General features: G+C 40.0%; 1 protein-coding gene and 1 pseudogene across 16 annotated transcripts in view; one reads left to right on the top strand and one right to left on the bottom strand.

The window, feature by feature from the left end:
• The window catches only part of FGGY (FGGY carbohydrate kinase domain containing), a 433,428-nt gene that overhangs the window by 157,752 nt on the left and 250,328 nt on the right, over nucleotides 1-25,348 (bottom strand). The gene's annotated exons all lie outside the window — the stretch shown is intronic.
• Nucleotides 5,688-8,018, top strand: LOC134383242 (G patch domain-containing protein 2-like; annotated as a pseudogene).

Below are 25,348 nucleotides of genomic sequence, written 5' to 3'. Positions count from 1 at the left end.
TACCGTGCATCTTTTTCACAACCCAAACAATCTGTGGTGGGTAAACAATTACTGATCTCTTCTGTGGATTGTGTAAGGGAGGAGGGCAGGTGCGGCAGGTGGCGCAAGGGACAGAGCTAATGAGGAGGGAGCAGGGTGTGCTGTCTGCACAAGGTTCATCACATGTAGTCTTAGTTCTGTTGCACCGATCTCAAATAGAGCTGGATTCTCACAGTCAGAACCATATCTTCTGTCAAATCCTCCAGGAGTGAGGGTAGTACAAATTATTAAGTAGTTCTCAAATACAGCCCAACTAATGCTCTTTTTAAATTCTAAACTGGCTGTTAGAAAAACAGCTCCCTCCTATAGACTTTAGGGTTCGATTAAAAGGATGCCTGGGGGCAGTGTCCCAGCAAAGGCTGATCAGCAGGTGCAGGAAGGGATGACACAGCCTTATCTCTTGCCACAAGTGCAAGGTACACTATTACAAAGTATCTCCCTCACATACCTTCTGATTTTTAACTGCTACACTGTGTTTCCCTTGTTACAACCTTTTTCTTTGACACCAATGCCTGGCCTCAGAGACCATCTCATAGGTCTAACCATAGACATAGATTTTCTGGTTTGATGTTCAATGTTCTATCCTAACTTGCTGTGTGACCTGAGTCCTTGGGGTCTTCATCTGAAAAACGAGACAAATAAGACCTATCTTACGGCTCTGTAAAGATTAAGTGTGGGATAAGCTATTATAGGCTTTGGTACAGTGCCTGGTACATTCAGTGACTCAGGGAAATGCACCCTGTATTAATATCATCACTTCCATACTAGCCAAGGTGTATTTCTTATTTATGGATTGGAGTTCACGTGGAGGATTAATTTTAATAAGTAAGACCTGATGCCATTTTGACTAGAATTCTTAAGTAGGCTACAGAGGTTGCACTAGCTCTAGAGAAGAGAGAGAAAAATAAGAACCTACACAATCACTCAGATGAATTATTTTCTATTTGTAAGGTCTATCACTGGGAATAAGTACAATCGAGGCTTTACCCTGTTAACAGCATATTGTGTAACGGCAAAAAAAAAAAAAAAGCCTTGGCTGATTTATGTCAGGGCATCTTTTAATAAAAGTCAGAATTTCTGTGCATATGCTTCAATCATGCTTTTTGGAGTGTTCCCCCAAAGAATCCACTCTTGCTTCTCAGGCTTAGCTCAGAGGAATTCAGGATACATCCATGCAAGACTAGACCTGAAGAATCCTGATCTTCAGACTTTTCTCCATTTGTAGCATAACAGAAGATGAGATGGCTAAACCGCCTAGGCAAAGAGAAGTCGACTACCATATGATCCAGCAATCCCACTACTGGGTATATATCCGAGGGAAATGAAATCAGGATATTGAAGAGATATCTGCACATCCATATTTATTGTAACACTGTTCATATTAGCCGAGATTCAACCTAAATGTCCATCAACAGATGAATGGATAAAGAAAACGTGGTATATTTACACAATGAAATACTATTCAGCCATAAAAAGAATGAAATCCTGTCATTTGTAGCAACATCGATAATGTTATGTTAAGTGAACTCAGCCAGGAACAGAAAGAGAACTACTGCATGCTCTCACTCATATGTGGAAGCTAAGAAAGTTGATTGCATAGAAGTAGATAGTAGAATAGTGGTTATCAGAGGCTGGGAAGGGTAGGGAGAGGACAGAGTGGGGAGAGGATGGTCAATGGGTACAAAGTTACAGTTAGATAGGAGAAATAAGTTCTAGTGTTCCATTGCATGGTAAGGTGACTAGTTAATAATATACTGTATATTTCAAAACAGCAAGAGAGGATTTTCAATGTTCTCACCACAAAGAAATGATAAATGTCTGAGGTGATGAATATGCTATTTACTCTAATTTGATTATTACACATTGTACACATGCATGGAAACACCACACTGTATCCCATAAATATGTACAATTTTTATGTATTAAAAATAAATTACCAAAAAAAAAAAAAAAACTATTCACAGATACTTGGGTAGCTCACCTACTTGATTAAGAAAGTATGATAAACTCAGAAGTGTTTATCCAATATCAGCTGAGGTGATGAGGGGGGAGAAGTGTATCCCTTACATCTCTGTAGCAAAGGAGACTGACAGGAGCATTAAAAAACAGTGATGGCTGGATGGGAGGAGGTATAGAGAAGAGGGCTGGGGAGAATGGTTGTGAAACCCAGCACTCTTTGGCTACCTGATATGTTACCAGGGGGCATATAAGTGGCACATGTGCCAGACAGCCATGGCACACAGAACTGATCACAGCCCTTCTTCCTGCCAATTTGGACTAGGCCTCTGAATCTTTCACAGCCCAGAGAGCCCCAAGGCCCTACAATCAGCAGAAGTCTGTGTGCTGTGAAGTCTCCCTATCACCCCCAGGCGGGCCACTTTCACATACATTCCCCCATCTAAGATGCCAGACAAGCCTGAGCCACACCCATTTCTGATGGAAAAGAAACCGAGTTTGAGATAATTAACTCAAGTTCGTTCCTGAGCTCACAAATAGGGCAGAACTGGGATTCAGACCCAATTCTGACTCAAGAACCCATATCCTTCCTGGGACACGTTTCGCAGAAAAAAGGTTGTGAAAAGGAGATGTGATGACACAGCAGGCAGACAGCATCTTCTTTAACATTTGGTCTGGGGCCAGCCCCACTCCTGGGCCCTGGATGGAATATGTCCCTTGGGAAATTCAAGAGGTGATGGGATTTTCCTAGGTCAGGGAAAGAAACACACACACACACATTCCAGTGGTATCTTTTCCCTCTTCTCCATATTCAATAGCAGTTCTCTGAGAATGTTAAGTGAGCCTCATATTAAAGAGGAAAAAAAAAAAAAAAACCACTTAAAAATTGTTTTTCTACTTAAATGAGTTCTTATAAAAGAGAAATGGTTTGTAACACAGACGCAAGGGGGACTAAAAGAAGAAAGAGTGCTCAGAGGGAAAGTGGATCTGGGAGGGTTTAACCTCTGCCTGTACTCAATAAAAGACCACACTAATATGTAAGGTATGTAAACACTGTAGAACAATCAGAAACAAATGAAATGATGGCTTCAGAATAACAGTATTCAGCTGTGGGAAATGGCCAGGAGGCAGCTTTTGTTATGAACAGATCATTCGGATGCAAAGCAGGCCTGACTTTAACCCTTGGAATAAGCTATCTTGGGTATGAGAATGTATCTTGGGCCCATCTGGACTTCCTTAGAAGAAAAGAAAAAGGAAGAAAAGCAACTATCAGTAAAATATATGACATGATGTAGGACAAGGCTCAGTCCTGTAAGAATGACTTAAATAGAAATTGTATATTATAAATCTACTGTATTTAGGTTACAAAGTAATCAATGACAATTATAATTGCTCTTTTTTTAAAAAACGCATTCATTACAAATGAAGATGGCAGAGGAGGGGTGGGGGCGGGGAGGAGAGAAGCTACTCTGTGCTGTTTTTTTCATACACATTCTCATCTGTAATCTTCATGATAACCCAGCCATTTCCGTCAGTTTACAGATGAGGAAACCTTGGCTCACAAAAATTCAGAGTCTTGCTCATTCTTGTACAGGTGCCAAGTGGCAGAATAGGAATTTGATCTGGGTCTTTCTGACTCCAAAGGCCATGTTCTTCCTGCTATGCCTGGCTGCCTCTCAGCTACCTGGAAACCATGAAAGTCAAATGAACATCAGGGGGTCAGTGGAACCCACCCTTCCCTTTCCCAGACTTTTCAGCTTTTCCTGTGGCTTCAGAGGGGGCCCATGGACCTTTGAAAGATTAAGGGTACTGCCTAAGGGTACTCTGAATGAGCAAACCAAACCCCATTTCTGGAGATCAGTGTACTTTCCTTCCTCTCTCTCTCCACTCACCATGCAGCAGAGATGAGATAAAATGAAACAGGCTATGAGGGGCAGCCTGGCATCCAGGACATGTGAATTCTGGCAGAACCGTCTGTGTGTTGATACCCTCAGTGTGTGCTGTGGGCTTATTTGCCATTGGTCTGGCAATCTGAGAATTTGGCTGTGACCTGAGGGACACATGTGAGAGTCAGGAGTAAGAGCTATTTTTCCATTTCACTGGCCTGTTCTCACAGGGTGGTGACTGAGCACTCAGCCTTGGTAGGAAGAAACACCTCTCCACGCTTCCCTGTGGGGGATACAAGGAAGGCAGTGCTGGGGTACAGAGGCCCGGGGCTGGTGAAACTGCTTCCTTGGGTCGACTAGTGCCATATAGAGAGGCGTCTGGGTTCTCCAGGTCAGGAATCACAGCTCTGTGCCATAAGTTGCAAGACCCTGTTGCATCTTGGCTTCTTCCCATGTAGAAGATACACAAAAATATTCACCTTCCAGGATGTGTGGGAAAAACACAGACAATGTTAGAGAAAGTCCGGCATACGAACTGCACACAGTAAATCATTGACAAGTGTGAGCTAATTATTTAACTTTCTGTGCTCTCATTATTTTTTAAGCCAAAAAATGTTTAATCCACATTTTTCTGAATTCAAAGTACAAATTAGTCTAGTTAATCCTGGTAAGATGCAAACAACAGAGGTAGAGGAAATGGTGGGGGGAGTGGTGGTGGCTAGATATGCAGTAGGTTTGGGTGGATAAATATGGATCTCATTTTTTGTGCCAGACTACAAGGATTGCTGGGTTCTCAATTTGTGTCCCTAGTGGGTAAAAAGACATCTGCTATTTATCCTTGAGGCATTTGTCTTAGTTGATGCTGTAGACTCATCTGTCAAATGTTAACATAATAGCTGCCTCCTAGGCCTGCAGGGCTATTAACTGAGGCCTTGTATGTAAAGCATCTGCCTTGGTTTCTGACATAGAACAGGTCCCTAATAAGAGGGTAGGAGAATAGGGACCAGGATATATCTGTGGCTGTTGAGAATCAAGATTCTACAGAACAGAGACATTTCACACATTCCTTCAGAAAACATTTGAGTACCTACTATGTGTCAGGCCCTGGGAAAACAGACAGGAAAAAGATAATGTCCTTACCCTAGTTTTCAAGGTAGTTGGGATGTCTGACAGTTTATCCAAGAAGGGTAAGACACTCTTATAAGCACCTCAATGAAGGTACAAGTTCTTAGTACCATGACAGCTTGAAGAAGGCATCATGGTTTGGCTGGAATGTAGACTATACGATAATAATAACAAAAATCACACAAAGATTGGATTGGCATACATGTGATCAAAAGACTGTTAATGGCATTATTCTCACTTTCTCTCAGTTTAATTATTATTACAGGTCTGAAAGATAGGTATATTTATCCCCATTTTATAGATGAAGGACTGAAGCTCAGAGGGGTTCTATCACTCCAAGGTCAGGCAGCCACGGAGCAGAAGATGTGACAACAAAATGTTAAACTTAGGAGTGGAAGGGCAGGCAGTGCTCAGATCCTGAAGGACCTTTCATGACATGCTAAGAAGTGGACATTTTTTTCTTGAAGGCACTGGGGAAATAACCTCCGTTTTTGTTTTGGTTGCTTTGCAGCTAGAAGTCCACAAACTCACTGCTGACCCTTTCAAGCATCTATTCAGGATTACCAGGCTGAGCTTGCACAGTGGTTTATTTTGGTTTGTTTACATTCACAACTGAATGCACAATGAGTGGTAATCATCGGTTATGCTACCCGACAGTCCTCGGGGTCAAAGGCTACGTACATGTCCCACACAGATGGGCCTTCCCTGGCCCTCCAGAGCCTCTGTGCTCAGCTCTGCCTCATGGTATGTCAGTATGTGTGGTTTCTTCTATTTTGGTAAGTCAATTCCACACAGAGAAAAAGAGGCTTTGCCTCAAATACATTTCTTCAGAAAGTCTTTCACTACCTCGCCTCATGCTATCCGTCTACTCTCCCCCAAATCCCTCTCTCCACCACCTTCTGCCCCTCCGTGCTTTGAATGTCCCAAACCTGCTTATTTGACTCTGGACTTTAAACCACCTGACTAGCCCAGGCACAAAAGCCAACATGCAAATGGTGAGCCTTGGGCACTTCAGAGGGGCAGGGGGCAGTTGTCAGCCACTCCAGACCTGCTTCTGCACTGATTCAGTTAACACCTGGCCAGACCCTCCTCTCTGTCTCTCATTCATGACATGTCTTGAGGGCCTGCATTTGAATTTAGGCTTCCATCTCCTGATTCTCCTTGATGCCTGTGGCTTAGATGCACTCTACTGGCTGTCCTTGCTCTGGATATCTGCATGAGAATGGCCACCCAGAGCTGGGCTCAGGTCAGGGCACTAGTCTGGCATCAACACCCTGTGGAAGGGTGTGCATATGCTTCCAACGGGAAAGGTGCCCTTCCACTGAGGAAATGCCCCACATTAAGCATGTTCCCATTAGACTTCCTCTTCTCCAGCCCACTTCAATACCCCTAAGATGTATCCATACAACTGAGCATTTCCAGATAGCTTTCATGATCACTAATTCAACCAATCCTTGAGAGGAAAGATACTCATTTTTTTTAAATGAACAGGTGGAGGCTCTGAAAAATCAAATGTATCACTCAAGTTCACCTAGATAGTAAGTATCAATGTTAAAAATAAGACCCTCTTTTTATTTCTAAGGCCATTGAGTCTTCTGTTGACATAATATTGAGAAGGAAAGTATAGATTTTAAAGAAATCAGAAATGCCCATATTATTTCCCCAAAGCCATCATCCTACTGGTCTCTTGAAGGACAATGTACCAGAGAAAGCCTCATTAATTTAGTATAAAGCTTTGATTCTGGTAAGAAGAAAGATGTTACATAGGAACGCTTCCTGTAGTTAGTTATACCACCGCATAAACAGATCTGGAAGCATTTTTTTTTTTTTTTCCCTCAGTGACAGTGAATAGTCACTATGAGATCACCACCATGGGGTGGGGGTGGGGCTCTCCAGCATATTCCATGCCAGACCTTCCTACAGGTATTCTTGGAGCCGCTCAAAGACAGCACCTGAGCATTAGAGACACCAGTACATATCTAGGGCATTTTGGAATGATGGGCTTCTTTGGATCCTCAAGCATGGGAGAAACTTCAAGATACAAAGAAACATGAGCATTCAACACCACATCTTCAGTGTTCATCCCACTTCAAACCTGAATCCAGGTAAGTACTATTTCATTCAAAATTCACTGAACTCTCTGCTCTGCCATCTGCCATGTGAGACCCAGGCATCACCATCATATCAACAAGGCGTTCACCAGATGTGTTCCCTGGACTTTGGATTTCCCAGCCTCCAAAATCTGAATCCAGCTGTATGTGTGGTACAAGTGACATGAGGCTCTTTATCAACGATGAAAGACGGCAAGTGGATGATGAGCAGAGTGATTGCTTCTATGAAGGAGAATGTGTCCCAGTTTTCACTGGCCCTAATATTCTGCCCAAGTGGGCCCCTGATCATTGCTCTGAAGTAGAAAGAATGGATTCTGGACTGGATAAGCTTCCAGATCCCACATTTCTTTTACCTGCATGGTCAGCTCAAAGAGGATACTAGGCTCGCTTGAATTGTCTGCCTGGAGCTGCAGCTTGATGCCTCAGAAAGAGGCAAAGAAGGCTGGTGGGGAAAGAGTCCAACATAAGTACCATGGGTACTGAGAGGATAAGCTATTTAGTTAGTGACGCTTGGCAGAAAGATTTCTGGTTACCATCAGCTGGGAAAAGAGAACAAAATCAGCTTCATCCCCCTTTTCCCCTTTACTCCCTGGATGTTCTTGCTGATGCCTCTCACCGAAGGTGTTCACCAGCACACTGCTCTGTCAGATAGGCAAACATACAAAGACCACCATGTTCACGTGACATCAGGAGGAAACAGAAGCCTGCGGCCACAGCATCTCTGTCTAGTCCCAGCGCAGTTCACGTGGATGCAACAGAGCCAACCACACCAGCATTACAAGCCCAGAAATCTCCAAATTCTGAGTGGCTGGTCAGGACATCTGCAGCAGAGAAAGCCACTGACTCAACTACACCTATGTTTTTTAAAATGCCACAATAAAAGAGCCCCAGATACAGCTAGAGAGCACTATTTCACCCTCCAGAAGCTGACTTGATGTTGTTGAAACAAATGCTAGACTTTGTATTATATGGTCTTGTATACCTTAATTGACATTTCCAGTCCTCACCACCAGGGCGGACTCCTCTTCAAACACAACACTGGACTCCTCTTAGAAAATCATGTTGTGGAAATCTTTTTTCTTTTTTTAAACCAGTAAAGTGTTGAGGCAACACTTTTTTTTTAAAGATCATCCTATGCTATATTTGTTACATTATTATTGCTATCCCAACATTTACCTACAACTCCATGTACATAGCTGTTGCTTTTTTACAGGTGTGTCTTTGTTCTTGAAAAAGTAGTAACTGCTTTTGCATACCTTCTATGTAGAGTTCTTACTATCATTTGAAGAAGCCTCAAATTTGCAGCCAGTTCCAAACAAATTTAAATACTGAGTTAAGGCCTGTATGGAATCGTGTTTGCAGGATATAAGGCTTGCCTTGGGCTTGTTTTTGATTCACTCAGAGTGCCAATAAGATAAATCAGCCAAGTTCTCGATTTGGGGCCTCAAAAGAGACAGCAATCTCCTGGGCCTTGGGAAATTCTTCTATTTTTCGGCAAGTGGTCTAATGGGATTGCCAGCAGCTGCATTATGCTTTAACTCATCTCCAGAGTTTGTGTTCTACTGAAGGAGGACGCATGCGCGCGCGCGCACGCGCGCGCGCACACACACACACACACACACACACACACACACACACACATTAGTGTGCTGAAGAGGGTTAAGGTGTAGAGCAAACTTAAAAGCATCAGTGGATTGTGTCTTACTATTTCATGTCACAGTGGAAGCCTTTACGTCCTAAGCAGGACTTTATTGTTAGTATTATAGAGGTCAACAATCTGCTCCAGAAATTCACATTCTGTTATAACAGTGGATTCTTAGGGCCATGCTTTGGGGAGGAAAAATGTCATTTTGATATGCCTTTATAGTTGGCATGTTTATGATGGCTCCGCTGCATATAGAGTTATATACACAGTCGTGCCTTAAGTTGGATGCTACTTTGTCAAAATGAGGAATATGTGACTGCCAGGTGTTGATGGAGAAAAGCTACCCTTTATAAAAAGTATTTCAAAAGTGTCTGTCATTCAGAAGCCTGGTTGACAGAAGGGCTCTTTTTTTATACAAATTGAGTGCTTTTATTCTGAAATACACAGAAGCTGTTGCTAAAACAACAGCAACAACAACCAAACAACAAAATTCATTGAAAGCCAACACTGTGTCAGGGTCTATATGAGGTACTAGTGATATAGAAATGAATGGTTGAGACGGTGGACTAGAGGAGACCAGGGCATGTAAATTAGTACAGTCATTATGGAAAACTGTACAGAGTTTCCTCAAACAACTACAGATAGAACTGCCATTTGATTCAGCAATTTCACTGCTGGCTATGATGGAAATCATCATGTCAAAGGGATACCTGCACTCTCATGTTTATCACAGCTCTATTTACAATAACCAAGAGCTGGAACCAGCCTATATGTTCATAGACAGATGATTGGATAAAGAAAGTGTGGTATATACAGTCAATATACTCAGCCATAAAAAAGAATGAAATTCTGCCATTTGCAGAAACATGGATGAACTTAGAGGATATTATGTTAAGTGAAATAAGACAGACACAGAAAGAGAAATACTGCATGTCCTCACTCATAAGTGGGAGCTAAAAAAAATAATAAATAAAAAAAGGAAGAAAGATACAACAATCACAATGATATGTTGAACTTTCAAAAGGAGAGAAAAGAACTGAAGTTGCCACAGGTGGGAAATGAGGAGGCGGAGGGGGAGCAAGGGAGGAATTGGTAAAGGGTCATGAAAAATGATTACATTGTAAAATACTGAATATACTAATTATCCTGATTTGAGCATCACATATTGCTCACAGTTACTGATATTCAACTCTGTACCCCACAGGTGTGTACAATCAACAGTGTTTCAATTAAAAAAAAAAAAAAAGAAGAAGACGAAGAAGAAGTGAATGGTCCATAATACCTGCCCTCGAGGAATTCAGAACCATGTGAGCAAGAAAAACATGAGACAGGTAACTAACATCAAACATGGAGGAATATGCTATATGATAGAGGCATGTACCAGGGAAGCACATAGACATTCTACCTAATCTAGTCTGAAAGATTCCTGAAGAGAATCTTAGATGCCTGAGCTAAGATGTGAAGGCTTAAGTAGGGATTTAGACAGGAGAAAGAATGGAGGTAAGGATGTTGCAGGCAGAGGGAGAGGAAGCAGAGAGTAGAATGCTCATTGCATGGCTAGAGGAGAGAGAATGTGAGGGAGAGCAGTGCTAGAGAGGTCAACAGAGGCCACACTGTGCAGGGATCATCAGACTTGCTAAGGTTTTGAAAGTAATGACCATAGGGGCAATGGAAAAGAGAAGCATAACATGATTCCATCTAGTAAGAAAGATGCTGGCCAAGACCTTTTTCCTCTCTGGGATACAATTTTGTCATCTGTGAATGAGAGTACTGAATTGGATGGTCTCTAAAGTTCCTTCTAGGACTCCCATTCTCACAGCTCGTAAAAGGATGATCACAATTATGGAAATATCTTTTGTGTTGTTACAGAGTTGGTAGCTAAACATAATAAATGGGCACCTGAAAGATCGTGTAAGCTCTAATAAAGGAGAAAGAACACAAAATTTGGCTTCAAGTGACTTGAGTTCAAAGACAGGTCTACTACTTACTAACTATGCAACAGGATAAATCAGTTATGTGCTCTCTCTTATCTGTAATTCAGGGATAACAATACTTTTTAGGGTCACTGTAAGGATTTACAGAACAACAAATATTTCAAAATATCTGGCACATAGCAGTTACTCAACAAATATCCATTAATTCTATTATTGGACAGGGTAGACTGTGACTCTGTATATTCTTTCCACTTCTATTGCATGTCTATTAAATTCCAGGCCTTGGATGTGCAGAGGTGAATGAGCCATACTCACAGTCCTCTAGAGCTCAAGGTCTGGTGCCAGAAACACACAATTACATTTTTAGAAAATAAAATTTTATAGGTGTAACAACAGACATGAATAGAGTGCTACAGTAACAAAAAGGAAGATGAGATCATTTTTGCCTGAGGTCCTGGGAGGGGGCACAAGCAAAGCTATACAGAAGAGGTGCTCTGGTGACCAATGGTAGATCAACAACCTAATCAAGGTACTATTCAATATGTCTCGCTCAACAGAAGCCAAGAGATAATCTGATCTCCAGGTCCGATTTTGTCCAAAAGGTCTCAGGGAATACAAATAGAGAGGATGTTGAGAAAAAAAGAGAGGGAGAGAAAAAGCATTAGTTCTTCTGTAAAGTTTTAACTTTTCTAAGTCTTGTCATGAAATATTACTGTTTTCTTGGCCAAAAACCTAATGGGGATCTTATTAGGCAGGCACGGAGCTAATGTGACAGATTGGCCTCATCTCCCAAACCATTTCAGAGAAGATATAAAGTAAAATGACTTCATGTGCTCAACAGCCCAATGTCATTTCTGTCATATACAAATTAGATGAAAAGTTGACCAGGCTTATTATTGACCACCACCATTTAGCTTAATAATAAATGGTCAAGGGCATTCCAAATGTTAAATAACCAAGTGAAGGAAAAATTGCTCATTTCTTATAGTCATAGGAAAGGCCACTCAATGGAAGACTGGAGCTTTTTCCTTAACCAGTAAATGAAAGGTGCCTGAAGAAAATGGCTGACATACAAAATGTGCTGGAGACATTCTTTCTTTCTCTCTTTTCTCTCTCTCTCTCTCTCCTTTTTTTTGGGGGGGGGGGGCAGGCTGGCCAGTACAAGGATCTGAACCCATGACCTTGGTGTTACCAGCACCATGCTCTCCCAAGTGAGCAAACCGGCCAGCCCTCGAGACTTGATGAAGTAGTAGAAGAAAGAGGAGAAGGAAAAATACATGTTGTAGGACCGAGGGATCGAGAATTCTAAATCTAGGATTCATGCTGTTGTACAGAGTTCAAAGACAGCTACTTTACAATTCTTCAATGTGAGAAGAAACTGTGATTGCTGAGTTAGTTATCTCTAAAACTTAAAAATCAAGAACGAACATGGGTCTCAGAGGCTGTACAAGGCAGTGTTAAGAGCACCAAGGTGATTAAAGTGAAACATAACTGAAAGCTACGAGTCCTGGGGAAAGCAGAGGTGAATCTGACTTAGGGAGCATCACAGAGGAGGTGGTATGAAACCGCAGCCTCAAAGGATGCAGGATTTTAACAGGCACAGTTAGGGCTGGAGTGTGAGAAAGGGGGGTAATAGGAAGCTTTCTTGCCTGACGGAACAGCATATGGAAAGGCTAAAGCAGGTTAGGAAGTATTCCTTCATTCAGGAACTATTTGGGAGAGTTCTACTATATTCAAGGCACCATTCAAGGGGCTAGGGATAGAAACTGAAAGAAAAGTCCCACCATCATGAAAAATTCTGGTGGAGAGTGGGGTGATAAAAATAAATGAATATTCAAATACATAGTATGTCAGTTGATGATAATACCCTGCAGAAAAACAGAGCAGAATGGAGAGGTTAGGTAGTATGATGAAGGCAAGTGTTGTTATTCGAATAAAGGTGGTCTGGGCAGACCTCAATGACAAGGTCACATTAAAGCAGAGACTGGAAGGGAGTGAGGGACTGAAGCATGCAGTTAGGAGTGACAGGGAGTGAGAGATAAGGGCAAGTACAAAGGCCCTGTGGCAGGAGAGTGCTTGCTGTCTCACATGAACAGCCAAGAATCTGTGAAGCTGGAGTAGTGTGAACAGGAAGAAAGGTAATAGGAGGTGAGGACAGAAAAGGAACAGGGCCAGATCTTGTATTTTTAAGGACACTGGCTTTAACTCTTAGCGAAATGAGAGACTACTGCAAGGTTTTGAGCAGAGAAATGACATAATCTGAGTTCTGTTTTAAAGTGGCCATGCTGGTTTTCATGATGAGAATAGACTGTAGGGGACAAGGGTGAAAACAAGGAGAGAAGTCTGGAAACTGCTTTAATAAACCAGAATAGAGATCACAGTTGTATGAACCAGAGTGGTCCATTGTGGCTGAATTCTGAGTAAATTCTGTGGGTAGAACTGACAGTATTTATTGATGGATTGAAGCAAAACGTAAGAAAAACAGAGAGGCCAAGAATGTTTTCAAGGTATTTTGACACCTGGGCAACTGCAAGAATAGAATTGTTCTTTAAGTTCTAGGAAAGATGGTGGAGGGAGGAGATTTCAAAGGGACTGAGAGAAATTAGGAATTAGGCTTTTGCCATGTTAAATTTGAGGTATCTATTAAAAGGCCAAGAAGGGATGTTGAGTAGGTGATTAGATATATTAGTGAGGATATCAGGGGAGAGTTCAGTCTGGAGATAAATATTTGGGGGGTCACAGTCTACAGATCGTCTTTTAAAGCTATAAGTCTCAATGAGGTCACTGAAGAAGTGAGGTAGATAGGAAGGAAAGATGTCTAGAACAGAGCCATAGAGGCTTAAGGCATTCCAAAATTTAGAAATTGTGGCAATGGAGAGGAATTAGATGATGAAGTGAAGAGGTCAGTAAGAAAGAAAAATCAAGAGAGAGTTTTGGAAGCCAAGTGAAAAGTTTTAAGAAGGGGGTGCTCAATTGCACCCGATGCTGCCCACAGATGCATTAGGATGAGCACTGCCCATTGGATATGGTGACACAGAGGTCATGGGTGATTGAAACAAATGCTCAAGAGTTATTTTCACATAGAAGTCTATACAGAGGTCTGACTGGATTCAAAGGAGAGTGGGAGAGAAGACTGGCATATACACCACCCTTGAGAAGTTTCGTGGTAAAGACAAGCAGAGAAGTGGGGAACAGGAGAGTGGGATATGGGGTCAAGGAGATTTTTCCCTCTCTGTTTCCCATTCTTTAGAAAAGTGATATTGCAGCGTGTTGTAGTCTTATATGATTAAGCAGAGAAAGAGGTCTGTCAATGAAGGAAAGGAGTATGTCCCAGGAAGAACCTGCTTTATTCTCTTCTCTACTCCCTGCTAAACTTGTTCCACGAACTGTTCTTCATTCCTGAGATAAAATTTCAGGTGTATCCATAGTATTTCTATACTCCTAAACAATAAAAAATCCTTAGGCCACCCTCAAACATTAAATGTTTACACTCCATTGTAATAATCAAAACTCCCATCTTGTGTAATTGGAAATTTCTCCCTCCTACAGCTATAGCTTATTTCAGGCTCAGAAGTGTACCTGAGGAAGGGGGTTTGCTAGGCTACTCTTTCCTTGGTACACCTTCTCCACTGGCCAGCTGGCTGCTGCCTGTCTCCTCCACCCAGGGAGACGGTCTTAGCAGAGAAGATCTTACTGGATGACATGGCCATGATCTGGGTCCAGTGTGTCCTTAGGGTGTGGCACATGTCCAAAAGTGACTCTCTTGTAAAGTGCTTTGCTGACTCACTGCAGCAACCCCACTGGGGATTACCCAGCCCCGAGCAATATATTTGGAGCTGGCTCTCCCTCCCTCCAGTGGTCTGCTCACGATCCCTTCAGTCCTGGCTTTCAGTAGTTTACCCATCTATCAGATCACACCACTCCCTCAGTTAATCCTTTTGGATGGGTCCCTTTTAAGATATCCTGAGCTGGCTCCCTTGTGCTGGACCCACACACCTTTTCCTTGTCTTTAGTGACATACAACCTATTCCCAAAGCAGCCCTCACTTTTGCTATCTCAGATAAAACTAGCAACCTCAGCCCCTTTCCTTAGTTCTCACCTCTGACTTCTCTGTCTTTATTTTATATCCTCAGGGTGGCTTTTAACACAGTTTTACAATCTTTTAGCAAGCCCTGCATAGGTGGTCTGGTCTCTGGGGCCTCTTCAAAAACTACAAGATAGGAAGAGCCCTATTGTAAGATACTGTTACATGTTGCTGGAGCAGAGAGCGTGTATGGTGGGAGAGAAAGTGGACAGAGATGGCTAAAGCTAAATAAATTAATCTTTACTCTCTAGGCAACGGGGAGTAAAGAGTTCCAAGTCAGGAAAAAGTAATCAATTTCTAGCCAACATTCAAACACTGGGAGTTACTCTAACTTATTAAATGAAATATCTTTTGAAGCGGGAAGTACATATACAATTAGAGCCATCATAAAGTATTTAAATCTACTAAGATATTCTAACATAACTACTTCTTTTATGATAACAACCTCTCTCACTTATTTACCAATAAATCTATATACATCCTTACTCAGGCATTCAATTCTGTCTTTTTGCAGGTAAACTTTAAGCTTACCACTAAACCCCACCCCTCTCCAACTTAACACCATAATTTTGAACCCTCTAGTCACATACTACTACAATTCTTTGTGAGTACTTTTTCTTAATTCGGGATAATCACCTTTAAAACTTCATGAACAACATATATAAATTGAAAGACAGCAGCATGAAAGGAATAGCCAACTTTAAGGAGAAAATGAAATAAGCAATTATTCTATTAAAGAGAGTACTTTATTTTTGTTCTGATTAAATCATCTTTAACCACCTGGCTTCAGTTCAGATAAAGTTCCAACTCCTTAGGGCCAATAACAGAATATTCTGTGACTGACTCATTCATTTATTCCTTCATATGTCAAATGACCAGCTGACCATGCCAGGTGCTAGAAGGAGGTAAGGATGCTAGCACAATGACCTCAACTCAATGAATAAGGGAGTGGAAAGTGGCTACAAGTTTGGCTCACTTTAAGAAAGAATTTGCTAGCTTTCATATATTCAACAAATATTTATTAAGTACCTTCCATTCATTTGTTCAATAAGTATTGAATACCTACTAAATCTCAGGCACTGTGCTAGATACTGAGGATACAAAGGTGAGTCAACAAAAACTGAACTTCTGCCCTAGACACGTTCACAGTCCAGTGATATAATTCTTTGGCAGTGGAATAGGGCTATCAAATAACATAATCCTTATAGTGATTATTCAAACACAGTCTACTGACCATTTGTCTTGAATGCTATAGAAAGTCATTTCCCTAATTTCATAAAAGAAATATATATAAAAAAACTATCAAATATATATGTGTGTGTGTGTGTGTGTATGTATGTGTCTCAAAAATCTCCAGCAAATATACACACTGGAGAAGTTTTAGATACATTCCCTTTAAGACTAGGAACAAGACGAGAATGATTTTCATCACCGTAAATGTTCAACATGATACTGGAGGCCCTGGAAAACACAATTACACAAATATTAACAACAAAAAGATATAAAGAAGGGAAGAGAGAGATGTAATTTGCAGATGACATAATCTCGCAGATATAGCTCATTCCCTCTGCTTGGACCATTTTTTTTTTTCTAACCAAAATATCACAGATGTCACTGCCTTACAGAAGCCTTTGCTGACCATCCAAACCATATTAGATCACCTAGCTATCTAGTTTAAAAATTACCGTGAAAGATATCATGCATGCAGAGCATATATAATAAACGTACATTTTAAAACTTAAGAAATAAGGGTTTAGCAAGGTTAGTGGATATATGATCAATTTTTAAAAATCAGTGGGAATGTAAATTAGTACAGCTATTTTGAAAAACATTATGGAAGTTCCTCAAAAAATTAAAAATGGAACCACCAAATGATCCAACAATTCCATTTCTGGATGAATATCCAAAGGAAATGAAATCAGTATGTTGAAGAGATATCTGCACTCCCATTTTCATTGCAGCATTATTCACAATAGCCAAGATATGGAATCAACCTAAGTATCTAACAACAGATAAATGAATAAAGAAAATGTGGTGTGTGTGTGTCTATATATATATAGTCTTTAAAAAGAAGGGCATTCTGTCAGTTGCAACAACATGGATGAACCTAGAGGACATTATGCTAAGTGAAATAAGCCAGGCACAGAAAGACAAATACTGCATAATCTCACTCATATGCGGAATCAAAAAAAGTTGAACTCATAGAAGTAGAGAGTAATGGTGGTTGCCAGGTGCTGGGGGCAGGAGGGTTGGTAATTAGGATGTGTTGGTTAAAGTTTCAATTAGAGAATAAGTTCTGAAGATCTACTGTATAGTACGGTGACTATAGTTAATAATGCACTGTATACTTGAATGCTAAGACAGTAAATTTTAAATGTTTCACCACACAAATAAATAAGTATTTGAGGTGATAAATGTGTCTTGATTTAATCATTTCATAATATATACATATATCAAAACTCACATTAAATCCCGTAAATATATATAATTTCCGTTTGTCAATTAAAAATAAAGAAATAATTTAAAAAGAGAAATTAACAAAAAGTGTAAAAAAAGCCAGAAAAGATAATTCTCATTCTTAGGTATCTATTCATAATTAACATTGATTTTTAGTGTTAAAATTTGGAAGCACATTTGCCACATGTGAAACTTTGCTTCCTTTTATTGGAAATCCCATAGGCATTATTTGTTTCATATTAATAGATAATTTATTTTTTTTTAAAAAACCCAAATATATTTCTCTACTACAGCAATAAACAAATAGGAAACATAATAGAAAACTAGATGCAACTCATAAAAGCAATTAAAAGTCGCTATACAGGAATTCGATTCCTTTGTTTTATCTACACTCCTTCACTATACACAAATTAGATTGTAAGAGAACTTTACATTTCTCAAATAAACTAGTACATTTTATTTTTATTTACTTTAAAAGATGTATATATATATGTCACTTCTTTTCATACAGGATGTGGTAGGCTGAATGATGGCCCCTCAAAATGTACCAATGCCCAAATTCCTGAAAATTATGAATGTTACCTTTTTTGTCAAAAAAAGACTTGCAAATGTGATTATGTTAAAAGTCTTGAGATGGGGAGATAATCCTGGATTATCCAGGTAGGCCTTAAATGAATCATAACTATCTGGGCAGAGGGAGTTATGACCACAGAGGAAGAGAAGGCAATGTGACCTCAGAAGTCAAGACTAGAGTGATGCATCCATAAGCCAAGGAATGCCAGCAGCTACCAGGAGCTTCAAGAGCCAAGGAATAGATTCTCCCCTAGAACCTCCAGAAGCAGCATGGCCCTGCTGACACTTGATCTTGGCTTAGTGAAACTGATTTTGGATTTCTAGCCTCCAGAAAAAACATAAGAAAATAAATACGTGTTGTTTTAAGCCACCAAGTTTGTGGTAATTTGTTATAGTAGCAGCCATGAGAAGCTAACACAAAGGGTTTGAGATATTTTATACATCCCCCTGCCCGACACACACAGGTATCATAGTGATGCATAAATAGAAGCTATACAAAACTACTGAAAAGAAGCATGAAAATATGCTATACAAAAGGCTCAAAATTTTAGCTTAAGTGTTAAATTTCAACTCTGAGCTTCTTGCCTTCTAGGGCCAGGAGAAAAATGTAATCAGTTATATAGCTTTTATTACTAGAAAGAAGAAAATTGCCAGTTCAGATTAAACAACTTTTAAAAACACTTTTAAAAACAGTGAATTCTAAATTCTCGAGTGGGATTTTATATGGAGTAGAATGAATGACATATTAACCCATCAGCATGGTTATAGCAAATAGGCATGACCTTCACATAGCTATTTCTTCTGCGTTTTTTTGATATATTTTAACTTTTTATTCAAAAATGATTTCAGACTTACAGAAAGTTTGAAAAAATAATAAAAAGTATTCCTGTATGCCCTCACCCAGATTTTCCCAATGTTTTTCATAAGCACTACGTTCATACATATATACATGCACATATTTGCACACATGTATGTATATATAATTTTTTTTCTGAATCATTCGAGAGTAAGCTGCAGATACAATGCCCATTTACTCCCAAATATGTCAGTGTGTATTTTATAAAAACAAGGATATTCCTTCATATAACTATAGTACAATTATCCTATTAGGAAATAAGCAAAAATATAATTCTATTATCTAATCTATAGAACTTATTAAAATTTCATCAGTTGTCTACTAAATGTCCTTTACAGTAAATGTAAAAAGTTTCTGTAGTCTAGGATCCAATTCCGCATAAGACATGCCCTTAAGTTGTCATGTCTCTTTACTCTCCTTTAATCTGGAACCCTCCTTCAGTCTTCTTTACCTTTTCTGACATTGATATTTTTGAAGAGTAGAGGCAAGTTATTTTTTAGAAACCCCCTCAATTTGGATTTGTGACATTTCCTCATGATTAGATTTAGGTTAGGTATTTTTGGTAGGATTACTACAAAGTAATATTGTGACCATATGGTTACTTCTTTGTAAGACTTTTGATAAGAGCCAAAAGTCAAACATTTAAAACATTTAATATAAAAGCATAGCTGACAGTGTTAACCAAAAGTTTCTGTCCTATGAGTCCAGTCTGTTCAAGGAATGCCTGAGAGCCTGCCGCTCTCTCTGCAGATATCTCTGCTCAGTCGGCAGCAGCTAATCACAGAAGATTGGGTGAGACACTTAGGAAGCCTCTATTGCATCTACCCTGCAACCTTGGCAGTTTTCACTGCCAAAAAAGTGCTACTGATTTTATCTTCTAAACATCTTTCAAATATATCCACTTCTCTCTCCAAATCCCCTGTTATAATCCAAAACAAGCTACCATGATATCATCTCTCACTCAGACTCCTGATCTCCTTCTATTTGGTCTCCCAGCATCCACTCTGGTCTCTCTCCAATCTATTCTCTAAGCTGCAATTATTTCTATCCTTTGTAAATCCAGTAATGTTACCCACTGTGCTCAAAACATTTCAGTTATCTTAAAAGACCAAAATCCCTCATAAGGCTTACCAGAACAACCTGTCCTGCTTCCTTTTGCTTGTCCAGTCTTAACTCGTACCATTCTTCCCTCCTGCCCCACAACACAGTTGTCAATTTCCCTCCCATTACCCTGCTGTGCTCTCTTCCTGGACCACTTTTCTCTTGACCACTACCACACACAACCCTCCTTCCTCCCCACGTCTCTTTGTTTAGTTACCTAATCAAAATCTATCAGCTCACGTATCACTGTCTTACAGAAGCCTTCCTGACCACCCAAACTATATAGTTACTTGACTTTATGTTCTCGTGGTTGGTCCTCTGCTTTATAACTTACATAGCATACATAAATAGAAGTGTATAAAATATATATGAACACTTTAATGACTGATAACTACTCATGCATCCTTCACCAGTAGATGCCAGTTGCCTAAAGCCCCTCCTGAAGGCAGCTTTTTCCCTCAAAACCACCACCTCCAAGCCATGTAATTTACCACTGTCCTGGTATTTGTGGCAATCATTCTATTCTTTGTCTTTCTAGGCTTAGTGTCTATGTAGGCGTCCCTGAAATGCATTATCTCTTTTGCCTCTTTTTAAATATTCTACAAATGAAATAATTCTGTACATATTTCTTTCATGTCTTGTTTCTTTCACTTAAAATCGTTTGATTCATATATGTTGTTATATGTAGCTGTAGTCCCTTCATTTAACTATATGACTATGATACAATTTAGTTATTAATTCTATTATTGATGAAAATTTGGGTTGATTTATATTTGGGATTATTATAAAAAATAATGCTATGAATACTCTTGTACTTGTCTCTGGGCACACATTAGTACACAGGTGCAATAGTTTCTCCAGGTTTTTACCTATGAATGGAATTGGTGGAGTGTAGAGCATGTGCATGTTCAAATTTATCAGACAATGCTTCACTGTTTTCCAAAGAGACTGCATCAATTTATACTTCTACCAGCAGGGTATGAAAGCAAAGAACTCACCAAGGCCTATAATTGTATTCTTTTGTGATTGCTTGGTATCCATCCCTCCACTAGACTGTAAGGTCTATGTCTACTTCTACTCACCATTTTCACTCCAGTGCCTGGCACATAGTAGATGCTCAAAACAATGCGCTGAAGAAAAGAAGGCACTCTGATAAAAAAGCTTAAGTATTTTGGATGTGAACACAGGTCTATGTGATTTACATGTCTTTTCTGCCACACTATATTTTCCTTAATCCAAAATGATGATAATTTGTAACTTATTTATTACTTCCCAATGTAATAGGAGTAGTCAAATGAAATTGCAGATGTTGACTCAACAAACAGAGCATACACATTAAGTGTCCACCAATGTCCCATTACTATGCACCTGGACCCAAAGGTCCACAGATGGAGTATATGAAAGACCGTAGTCAATGGCGAATGCTTTATAAATGTATGTGGATTAAGATTACTTTGTGGACGAAGATGGGGGTTTCAAACCTCACTGCAGGGAAAACCACGGAGACCAATTAATGCTTTCAAGTCCAAACTGCACCTGTGTACCAAATTATTCACCAGCACAAACAAAAGAGGCTTGCTCTAAGTCCTGGTCAGGACAAACATTTTAAAATGCTTTTACCCAGGTGGCATCATCTTTCATCTGTGCCCAAGTTGAAAGAAAGACTGGGCAGACAGCTGGATTAAACTCTGCACTTAGGCTCGGACTGTGGGCTCAAAAGTAAACCATGACTTCCTATTTACACTGAAAGATCTTAGGCCTTTGTGGTTTCCTGTTGTGCTCTGGTGTGTCTGTGCTTTGGTTTCTGGGTTTCTGCACAAAGCTGCAAATGGAGTCTCCCACTGTTTCATTTCATCCTGCTTTTTGTGAGAAAATAAGAATTTCACAATCTTTACAACTTGACTGCCTTCATTTTACATTAGTTTTACATTTATTTACTTCACTCTTACGTTCATCAAGAATAAATTTAGAGTACCATCTATGTACAAGGTGCTCTGCTAGGCACTGAGGAAATAATGATGAAAAGATACACTTGCTACTATGAAGGAGCTTGAAGCAGTTTTTCTGCAAAGTCTTCCATTAGAATCACCTTGGCACATGTTAAAATGACAGATTCTTAAATACCCTTCCCAGCAAGACTTACTGGTTCAGACAATATGGGAGTAGAGCCTGAGGAATTGCATTTTTTAAGGAGTTCCCCAGGTACTTTTTATGCACATTAATTGAGAACCACTGGCTTACAGCTCAGTGAGGAATTTACAGTCACAATGGTGATTAGTGACATAGAACCAGGAGCCTTTCCTATAATAAGCCAGACTTTCACAAGCTGCAGGATCCTTCAATTTGAGTAAATGAACATAGTGGAATGAATTATATCCCCCCAAAACTCACTGAAATTTGAATTGTGTCCCCCAAGTCTTACGTGTTAGAAACGGCCCCCACCATAACTGCTGGGAAATCCTATTATGGTAACTGAAAGGTGGAGCCTTGAAGAGATGATTAGACTGTAGGACTATGCTATAGTCAATAGATTAAAAATGGTGGTCAGGGGCATGGTTCTGAGGGCTTTAAAAGAAGGGTCTGTCTCTCTCTCTCTGCTCCACCATTTTCATAATGTGATACTCAGCCATCACTGTCACCACTAACAAGAACTTCACCAGTTGTGTTCCCTGGATTTCAGACTTCCCAGCCTCAGAAACTATAAGCAATAAATTTCTTTTTCTTTATAAATCACCCAGTTCCAGGTATTTTGTTGTAAGCAACAGAAATGGACTAATGCAATGAAGATGGCCAACTAAGATGTAACGGAACTGGCTCAGGGGTTTGCTCAGACATGTATCTGAGCCTTGGCACTGTCACTTATTAGCTGTGGGACGCTGGACAAATCACTTGGTACCTGCTCTGACTGCTTCACTTTATCATTCTGAGCATCAAATTCCTAAGGCAGTTTACAAACTCTAAAGCACCAAGAAAAAGTTATTTAATGATCACAAAAACTTTCATAAACAAGAAAATAATTGAGCCAACCCCTAAGGTTTCTCTTAAACAGTCAGAACTACCCCATCTCTCTTAACCATCCCAAGCTTTGTTGGTGGGGCCCACTTTCTCATTAATATTACAGCTTTGTATTATGTGGTTCCTTGGAGGTTTCAGTAGGTCTTTTCAAAAGCAGAGCTCAAAACTGGACCTAGTCTCAGGGAGAAGAGTAGGATATACTTCTGGTGCCATGTTAACATGTTCAAAGAACACATATAAAAGACCACATATAGTACTAGCCTGTAACCTCTCTGACCTCAATTCTATCATCTCTTAGAAGGGAAAATGTATTCTAATGGGCTATTTTATGTGACATTTAACTTTTGTTTAACCCTTTATTCTGATCTAAAACATAGTTACCACATCTTTCTCTTTCTTATACAGCTGTTATTTTTGTTCATTCGGGGATTCTAAAATTAGTATCACATTATTTGTTGTGAGGATTAGAAATTCTATATACAGACTACCTAGCAGAAAACTGGCACATGGTATTTAATAAATCCTAGCTGTCATATTCTTAAGTATAAACATGTTCCCTGATTGTCCTTGAACTGTTGTCCCCAACAAAATTCCTCTTCTTTACATATGATGCATAAACCCGAGTAGCCTTTTCCTTTTTGAGTGTTTTTCTTTTTTAGATCCAAATTTTACATCCTTGAACTTGTGATTTAGTGTTTACTGTCTATTTAACTGAGGTTAAAATTATTTGTCATCTATTACCATAACTCTTTGGGCTAACCTGATTATAACCCATGTGTTAAATACCTACTATATGCCTGAGAGACAGAGCATTGAAGTAGACTTTTCGAGTTCAGCCTTGTGGGGAAGACAGAGGATGATAAATGCTGCACTGAGCAGTGCACAAAGAGCTAGGAAGGCCCACAGGAAGCGCATTCAACTAAATGTGGCGGAGGAAAGGAAGAGGGCCTCACAAAGGGAGATGACACCTGAACTACAGCTTAGTGTAGTGACTAAGAATACGGGCTTGTGGGTATCCGTGCTTTGGTTCAACCTCAGCTCCATCTCTTCTAGCTCTGTGACCTCTCCAAGCCTCAGTTTCCTCATCTGAACCCTGGGGTCATAATACAATGAGAACCACCCCAGAGAGTTTGCTGGGAGTAACAAAGTAAATGCTCAATAAGTGTGAGTTACAACAATGACGATTCTCGTGATGATGCTACTCAACAGGCAAAAGGGAGATGTGGCCATTTCAGGCAGAGAAAACAAAATGCCCAAAGTCCAGAAGACTGAGAGAGTACATGCTTTTTTCAAGAAGTTTAAGTACAGGTCTACACACTTCTTTAATCCAAACCTTTCCAAATACCAAAAGGTTTTCATGATTTATATTGTGGTAAAATCTGATCAGAACAGATCAAGCCATTTAGAGCCTATTTAACTTCCTTGATGTGAATATTCAAAAGTTTTACTGTAGAAATATTAATGTGTATGATTATAGGTGCTGTCCCAAACATCACTGGCAGTGTTATGGAATATATTGAATATATACACTATTAACTGTCTAAAATCAGCCATTCTCTAGTCCCAGATGGATCTGGCCCCATGGAATTCAGATAAGAGTGTGTGGATGCACCTGTTAGAATACAGTATAAAAGGTGAGAGATAGCAGGGGATGGGGTCAGAGGTGGGCAGGGCCCAGATCAGGCAAAATCTTCTATGCCCAGCTAGGATTCAGGAGACTTGCCAAAAATTTTTTACCGGGAGAGTGAGGCCATCAGATTTAGTACTCAGGACCATTTTAACTGTGAGTGTATTTGGGTAGACAGGTACGTGAAAATTGGTGTCCCGCACATCAGAAATGAATACATGTATAAAAATAACTGACCGTTCTCTCCGTGGGCTCTCCTTCTTTTCTACAGGCCATTTGCCTAATTCCAGAGAACCTAACCCTTTCTTCCAAGATCATAGCAAATCTCTCAGCTAGGGGTTATATGGAAGCCTGAGAAACATTCAGTTAATTGTATCATGTAGACTGTAGTGGACTGGATGGCCCCCCAAACTCATTGAAGCTTAATCCCCATTGTAACTGTTTAGGGTGGGAAATCCTATTATAGTAATTGAAAGGTGGGGCCTTGAAGAGGTGATTAGATTCTGAGGGCCATGCCCTAGTGAATGGATTAATAATGATAGTCATGGGCATGGTTCTGAGGGCTCTGAAAAGAGAGCACATGAGAGTCTCTCTCTGTGGTCTGCCATCCTGCTATGTGAGAACCCTGAGTCACTGTTGCCACCAAAAAGGCCTTTACCAGATGTGTTCCCTAGACTTTGGACTTCCCAGCCTCCAAAACTGTGAGCAATAACTCTTGTTTTCTTAAAAATTACCCAGTTCCAAGTATTTTGTTATAAGCAATAGAAACGGACTAATATATAGACAGATGACAGGAACATAGGTCATGGAGGTCTCATGGCTGGTCTAAGTCAAGTAGCACCTGGGCAGCCAACCAATCATCCAAAAGCACACTCCAGTTAAATGTTCCCTCAACCAACAGAATTATGGCTCAGTCTTTGCCTGGCTCCACACAAGGCT

Source organism: Cynocephalus volans, chromosome 8 (assembly GCF_027409185.1).
Source record: "Cynocephalus volans isolate mCynVol1 chromosome 8, mCynVol1.pri, whole genome shotgun sequence".
Lineage (NCBI taxonomy): Eukaryota > Metazoa > Chordata > Mammalia > Dermoptera > Cynocephalidae > Cynocephalus > Cynocephalus volans.
The sequence above is the reverse complement of the archived record's forward strand: the minus strand, read 5'-3'. Positions and strand labels throughout refer to the sequence as shown.